Genomic DNA, 8413 nt, shown 5'->3' with positions numbered 1-8413 from the left:
TGGTTAAATAAATCTCCCCCCAAAATCGACCCCCCTCCCCCCAACATTCCGCTCATTTAGGAGTAGGGGTCTGACACAAAGCTCCCTTGAAACATGGCACAAGCGCCTAACATTCGGCATCATAGTAGTAGTAGTAGTAGTAGTACTAGGTAGATTTTGCCCATGTAACGGTGTCATTATCGGTTTATTTATCACTTATTTTCTTATTTTAGCTTGTATTTCATGTTTCAAATGTCATAAATAAAAGGAAATAACACAAAACACGGCAAAACCTTCCCCCAAGTGTTTTACCCCACCCATAACCCCGCATTCCCATCGGTCCCCCTTACTATAGGGTAAAGTTGTAATGCATAATTAAATTCTCCCAAGTGATTTACCCCACCCAAAACCCAGAATTCCCATCGGGTCCCCCTTACTGTAGGATAGAATTCATAGGTAGATTCAAGGCTGATTACAGCCAGGCGAAACAATATTACTTTAAATTCTTGTTCAGGAGGTAAAATTTTATGGAAAAATGTCAACTGCCATAGTCTAGCTCACAGAGGAATACTGGCTTAGATCTACCATAAATCTAATGAGTTGTGATTTAGGCATGTTGAAGAAATCACTAAAACCAAAACAAAACATCCCCATCACGAGTTGAAGTCAGCCTTTATGGAAAATGATGTCACTTCTTTTCTTATTCTTAATTATAAAGTTAGTTGAATTATGTGTATCTAATAACGTCTTTTTATTAGGGGAGTCATTCTATGGGGAGCCCTTTAGCTAATCTATATGGAATATTTTGAAATTAGAATAAAAAATGCAATAAAACCTAAAGAAAACCTGTGGATGAGATATGTCCATGATATCCTATAATTCTGGGAGAATGGGGGTGGGGCTCAATTTCAAGAAAATCTTTCAAAATTAAATCATTAGTGCTCAGCATTAAATTTAGTTAATTGGGAAACACAACAAAACTCCTTTTCTTGATATTTTAATAATTAGAGACATGAGAAAACACAAATTTACCATGTACAGAAAACCAACATTTTCACTTTCATGCATTCATTATTTTAGTTATCATGAAACTTTAATCAAAATTGGCGTAGCCAGTAAATTATTCTTAAGAGCCCTATGGCTTTGTTCCCTGGATCTCCAGGAAAAGGAAATTCAACTAATCCGTAACCAGCTGTCATCTTTAAAGCACACTGACCATATAACTGAAAAAGCCATTCATAAAGCAAAAGATAATCTTTTACCGTCCCCCTCAAAACAAGACCAGAGAGATGCCCAACAACAAAATAAAAATAAAAATCCCACAACTGGACAGGATCAAGACATTGACACAGACACTGAGAAACTCTAACCCTTTTGCTGTTACCTATCCAAATACCTAAGCCAAATCCATCATTAACGTCCAACAAAAGCCAATCCCAAACAACACAGGAAATCCTAGCCTTGACTGTGATCAACTTTACATCAGTTTTACAGACAAATCACTCCCCCAGAGATTAATACAACATAAACGCTCAGTTAGGTATGGCCAACAGAGCTCTGCTATGTTCAACCACATGAATAACAATAATCACAGAATAAAGTGGAATTTGTCATATATAATCTATAGCAGCAATTGTCGGTTCAAAAGTCAGATGGTAGAATCATCTTTGATTAAAGAAAGTAACCTAATGAATATTTCAAAGCAATCAAAGGATTCAGACATTATAGATAAAATCTTCCTCCAACTAGTGATTAAGATTATTAAAGAGAAAATGTCAACTGGGACGACTTAACGGCTGACCTGTGGACCTCTTGGTATAAAAACAGCTTTTTCTGTAACTCTTCTCATTCATCCCCTACCTGAAGAGAGACACAGTTTGGTCTTTGTAAAAGTTGAGCACATATCTGGTAAGGACAATGTAGTTGCCGATTATTTATCCCATTGCAAATCGTTAGATTCAACCCAAGGATAACTAATCTTCTTGGGGAGGAATCTTATACTGTGAGTTTTGTAATGCAATCATGGTTTTGGTAATACAATTAATTCCTCTCAGAAACGGTGTATAATGTATATTTTTATGTTCAGATCCCATACATATTTAAGCTGGCTTAAAGATATGTTTAAATAATGTATACTTACTAGTTGTGACATACATAAGGCAAAGAGAGAGGGAAGGTATCAGAGGATACCAAAGAGAGGTTGCTCTGTTCCTAAGAAAGGGATTGTTTGTCCTTCCTTAAAACTGCTGAAGTAGCTCACTTTTTGTCTCGGTTGATGTTGTTTGAAACGTAGCGTAGGGATTCATTCACGTACGCGATCATGTAAGGATCTCTTGATATTGCATCAGATCCTTTGGGAACTTTCCATACAACGATATCACTTCAGTTTTTAGTTTTATCATTGCTAGTCCTTTGCTATGAAAATAGTTGATAGCACTCTTGAAGTAATTCTTATCCCTTTCAATTTGCCAAAAGAGGACTTATCGACTCATAATTAGTTAATTGCGATTTGGAAAATTCCATGACGTCACAGAGATGATGGAATATGTTTTTGTCTTGAACACGTTGCTCAACCAAGGGGGCCCATTCGCACAGATAAGCATATTAACCAATCATTTCACTCTGAGATTTTGTGTGTATGGGAGGCCAATGCCTCTCTCTCTTCCTCGCTCGCCCACGAGTTACAGTTCCATTACCTTAACGTAACTCATGTTTTGTATAAACTGGTCACTCGATATTACTAGCTGTGTAATTTCTTAGTAACATTAAAGTTGTGGAATCCGAGCATCCTGTTGTTGATATTTTGGTGTGGTGCCACAAAAGTGTTGAAGAGGTGACGGGCCTTTCATTGATCGAGTGTACGTACGTGAAGTGCGTAACTGTAACCAAGTGCAAAGTTGTGCATAAACTTAACTTGCTTTGTCCGGGATGAGTACGGCAACGTTAGAGGGGAAAGGAGTTTATCTCCCCTTATATTCATCTGAAATGACATATTCCTCCTTTGGAAAAGGGAACCAGTATAAGGGTCTAGTGTAAGAACCACTATAGGGTACCAGTTCTATAAGGGACAGTTGTGGAAGGCACAGCTACAATTAGGAATAAGTTGCTTCACGATGTATCCACCAACTGAAGAAATATTTTTAAAATACCCACGGAGCCAGCCTTTTCTCAACCCTAACTGCAAAAATGAAGATTCGTCCGTCCGCGACATCAATTACCTGTTTTAACTATAGAATGGGCCTAGAATGTTAGCCTAGGCTTCTGAGGTACACTTGGCAAGGAAACTTAAGATACAGTTTTTTTAAATCTTCGGGCATATATTGTTCAATAATGCCACACCTGGCAACTCTTAAAAAGGGGGCGGAGCTTCAAAATCATAGCGTTTGTTGCTTTCTAGATTTTTCCATCAACTTTACACCATAAAGATTCTGTTGAGGTCCTATAATCATTTATACTTGAATGTAGAAACAGGCTCTATATTATTCGTTAATGTTGGTTTGGTAACGTCAGTTCAGGGTAGAATATCGATCATCCTTTTTTAAAACCTATTGTGAAATGATATTGTTATGTTACAATAAAGTTTCATACATACTTACCTGGCAGATATATACATAGCTAAGACTCCGTCGTCCCCGACAGAAATTCAAATTTCGCGCCACTCGCTACAGGTAGGTCAGGTGATCTACCGGCCTGCCCTGGGCGGCAGGGACTAGGAACCATCCCCGTTTTCTATCATATTTTCTCTCTTCCACCTGTCTCCTGCGGGGAGGCTGGGTGGGCCTTTAATTGTATATATCTGCCAGGTAAGTATGTATGAAACTTTATTGTAACATAACAATATCATTTTCATACAATCAACTTACCTGTCAGATATATACATAGCTGATTGGCACCCTTCGGTGGAGGGTAAGAAACAGCTACTATATGGAATAGACAGGTAAACAACATATGTTGTAGGTATAAATAAAACCTTGGTTCCTACCTGATAGGTGGTAGACTTCGTGGGTGTTTGCCCAGAAGTCTGCATCACCTCAAGAAACTTTAGCGAGATATATGATCTATGGCCAAGAGTTCTTGTGGGTCTGCCGATGGGGTGTCTTATCCGCTTACTCGGCAGAGCCTGAAAGGACTTTGTCAATGGGTGCTGATCCACTTATATGACAATACACCTTATGAAGGAGCACACAACCAATCCCGACCACCTGATCCTAACCATATGTTAGAACTAAGGATTGTTCCGAGTTATCCCCGAACTCTTCACAACAACCGTAACTCAAAAACCACTACGCACACAACATAATTTTCTAAAAATAATTATACTCATCTAATTAGACATGACAAGATTCTCTTACTGAACAACATAGACGGCCGCCCGTGCTAAACCAAGTCCTCCATTGTTCGAAGAGACTCCAGACCATATCCAAAAAGAAGAAAAGTATATACTTTTAAGGATTGGTGTCGGCTCCCGTACCCAGAATCGTATCCGCCGATACGAAAGGACCCAGAGAAAAACACTTCTCATATGTCACACGAACGTCTTTCAAGTAATGAGATGCAAATACTGAGTTGCATCTCCAAAATGTCGTATCTATGATGTTTTTAAGCGACATATTCTTATGAAACGAGAGAGACATCGCTACTGCTCTCACTTCTTGAGCTTTAACTTTCAACAGTCGCAACTGTTCGTCAGAACAGACCTTATGCGCGTCTGTAATGACGTTCCTCACAAAGAATGCCAGAGCATTCTTGGACATCAGTCTTGTGGGGTCTTTTACCGCGCACCAAAGACCTTGTCTAGAGCCTCCCATCTGATGCTTTCTCTGAATGTAGAACTTTAGAGCTCTTACAGGGCATAGAGATCTTTCTGCTTCTCTCCTACGAGACTCGATATGCCTTTTGACTTCGAATGACTTAGGCCAGGGATTCGAGGGATTCTCATTCTTAGCTAAAAACAGGGTCTTAAACGAGCAAATAGCCGAGTCTCCCTTGAAACCTACTTTATCCTGCAGAGCTGTAATTCACTAACTCTCTTTGCCGTAGCTAAAGATAATAGGAATAGGCATTTTCTGGTGATGTCTCGAAACGAAGCCAGATGAGGAGGTTCGAATCTTTCAGATGAAAGAAACTTGAGAACCACGTCTAGGTTCCAGTTCGAGGGACCGGTTCCTTCGACTTTGAAGTCTCAAAGGACCTTATGAGATCGTGGAGATCTTTATTATCTGCCAGATCTAATCCTCTATTCCTGAAGACTGCCGAGAGCATACTTCTGTATCCCTTTATTGTGGATACAGCTAGATGAGATTGCTCTCTCAGGAAATGAAGGAAATCAGCAATTTCCGCTATAGAGGTAGTGGAGGAGGACAACTTCTTAGTTCTACACCACCTTCTAAAAACCTCCCACTTCGACTGATATACTTTTCGTAGTGGAGGTTCTGCGTGCTCTCGCGATCACGCTTGCAACTTCGCGAGAAAACCCTCTCGCTCTGACGAGTCTTTCGATAGTCGAAAGGCAGTCAGAGCGAGAGCGGGGAGGTTTTGATGATACCTCTTGAAGTGTGGCTGTCTGAGAAGATCCATCCTTCTTGGTAGGGATCTGGGAAAGTCTACGATCCACTCTACCACCTCCGTGAACCAATCTTGGGCCGGCCAAAAGGGGGCTATCAATGTCATCCTCGTCTCCTTTGACGCCACAAACTTTTTTTAGTACTAGTCCCAGGATTTTGAATGGAGGAAAAGCATAGACGTCTACGCGAGACCAATCTAGCAGGAAGGCGTCTACCATAAGAGCTCTTGGGTCTTCCACGACCGAGCAAAAGACTGCAGCCTTTTGGAGATGAATGTGGCGAAGAGATCCACATGAGGTGTCCCCCACAGCGACCAGAGATCTTGACACACCTCCTCGTGTAGGGTCCACTCTGTATGAAGGACCTGGTTCCTCCTGCTGAGTCTGTCCGCCCTCACATTCTTTACTCCCTGAACGAACCTTGTCAGAAGGGAGATGTTCCTGTGAGACGTCCAAAGCAAAAGGTCTCTCGTCAGCTCGTAAAGGAACGAGGAGTGGAGTCCCTCCTTGTTTTCGAATGTAGGCAAGTGCGGTGGTGTTGTCCACGTTTACTTGCACTACTTTGTTCGACACCAGAGGTTCTAGACTCTTCAAAGCCAGATGCACGGCGAAGAGCTCTTTGCAGTTTATGTGCCAAGACACCTGCGCTGGTTCCCAGGTGCCTGACACCTCCTTCGAGCCTAATGTTGCTCCCCAACCTTTCTCCGACGCGTCGGAGTACAACACTAGGTCTGGGTTCTGGGTTTTTAGAGAGATCCCTTTGTTCTCTTTCAGAGGGGGCAACCACCATTCCAGGTGCGGTCTTATCTCCACTGGAATGGGAAAGGCGTCCGAAAGTTGTCCAGTTTTCCAACTCCAAGACTTCTTGAGGAAGAATTGAAGCGGACGTAAATGAAGTCTTCCTAGCGGGAAGAACTGTTTCGAGCGAGGAAAGGGTCCCTAGAAGGCTCAACCATTCCCTCGCCGACGTCTGTTCCTTCCTTAAGAAGAAGGAGAGACTATCTGCAAACCTTTTGCGATTCTCTCTTGCGAAGGAAATACTCGAAAACCCCGAGAATCCATCTGAATCCCCAGATAGACTAAGTTCTGTCTGGGGGTCAGCTGCAACTTCTCGAGGTTCACGAGCAATCCCAACGCTTTGATCAGATCTAAAGTTAACGTCAGGTCCTCCAAGCACTGTCTCTCTGATCTGGCCCTGATGAGCCAGTCGTCCAGATACAGAGAGATATTTACTCCTTTGAGGTGAAGAAAACCTCGCCACAATTTTTTCATCAGGCTTGTGAAGACCTGAGGAGCTGTGGACAGGCCGAAACACAAGGCTCTGAACTGAAAGATCCTTCCCCCCGTCATGAAACGGAGGTACTTCTTCGATGAAGGGTGGATCGGGACGTGAAAATAGGCGTCCTGGAGATCTAGAGACACCATCCAATCTCCTTGTCGCAATGATGCAAGGACTGAGGCAGAAGTCTCCATCGAGAACTTCTCCTTCCGAACAAATTTTTTCAGAGCTGACGTCTAGTACTGGTCTCCAGCCTCCCGAGGCCTTCGCAACCAGAAAAAGGCGATTGTAAAACCCCGGGGAGTTTTGATCCAGTACTAGTTCTATCGCTCTCTTGTCCCACATTTGTTCCACCATCGATCGAAGAGTATCCCTCAGCACAGGATCCTTGTACTTGCTGTTAGTTCCCGTGGTGTTGACGTTAGGGGAGGAGTGTTCAGGAAAGGGATACGATATCCCTTCCTTATTACAGACAACGATGACGCGTCTGCGTTTATAAGTGTCCAGGCCTCCACAAATCCCAGGAGCCTGGCACCTACTGGTGCTTGGAGGAGAGAAGCATCACTTTCCCTTTTTAAAGGGACGAAAGGCAGACCTACCTCTCTTCTCAGGAGCCTTCCTTCTTGCGGGAGGTCTGGAGGTAGGGCCACCTCGAAAGGGCTGAACCGATGTACTCGGTCCTTTCTTGTCAGGTGTAGAAAGCAGGCTTCTTCTTCCTTGCTGACTGCGTCAGAAGGTCCTGAGTCGCCTTCTCAGTTAATGAACGAGAAATGTCCTTCACCAACTGAGAAGGGAACAAAAAGTCAGACAAAGGCGAATATAGCAGCGCTGCCCTCTGAGCGTGGGAGACTGCCTTGGTTAAAAAGGCACTATATACCGTCCTCTTTTTTAGAAGACCTGCTCCAAACAAAGAGGAGATCTCAAACGAGCCATCCTGAACCGCTTTGTCTATACAAGACAAAATGCACAAAGGACGTTCTGGTTCGAGTCCTTCAGAATCATGGGCTTTCTTGGACATCACCCCAAGGGACCAATCTAAGAAGTTGAAAACTTCCAATACATGAAAGAGTCCCTTGAGGAGATGGTCCAGTTCAGAAATGCCCCAAGTAATACGTGCCGAGTTCAGACCTTGTCTACGTGAAGCGTCAACTAAGGTCGAAAAGTCCGCTTCTGACGTAGACGGAAGAGCAATACCCATATTCTCTCCCGTCTGATACCAAATGCCTCTTTTACCAGCTAGTCTCGCTGGAGGCATGCAGAAGACCGTTCTGACTAACTCCTTCTTAGACTTCATCCCAGAGTCTAAGGACTGAGAGCCCTCTTCATCGAAATGGCGGGCTTCATTCTGAGAAAAGACGAAGACTTCTTCGTCTTAGCACTCGAAAAAAGAGAGCGCGGAGAAGGAGGAGCGGCAGGAGTCAAGTCGTCTCCATACTCCTCTAGAAGCAAGGCAGTCAAAACTTTATAGTTCGACAGTCCTTCTCTTCCTTGATACTCTTCCTCCGAGTCTACTTCTAACTCGGGATCTAATTGAGTCTCCGCTGCCAACTCCGTACGTCCTTCCTCTGGAGGAGACAAACTCCTAATAGGAG

Source organism: Macrobrachium nipponense, chromosome 36, assembly GCF_015104395.2.
Source record: "Macrobrachium nipponense isolate FS-2020 chromosome 36, ASM1510439v2, whole genome shotgun sequence".
In the NCBI taxonomy this organism is placed as follows: domain Eukaryota; kingdom Metazoa; phylum Arthropoda; class Malacostraca; order Decapoda; family Palaemonidae; genus Macrobrachium; species Macrobrachium nipponense.
This window is presented reverse-complemented; position numbering follows the sequence as displayed.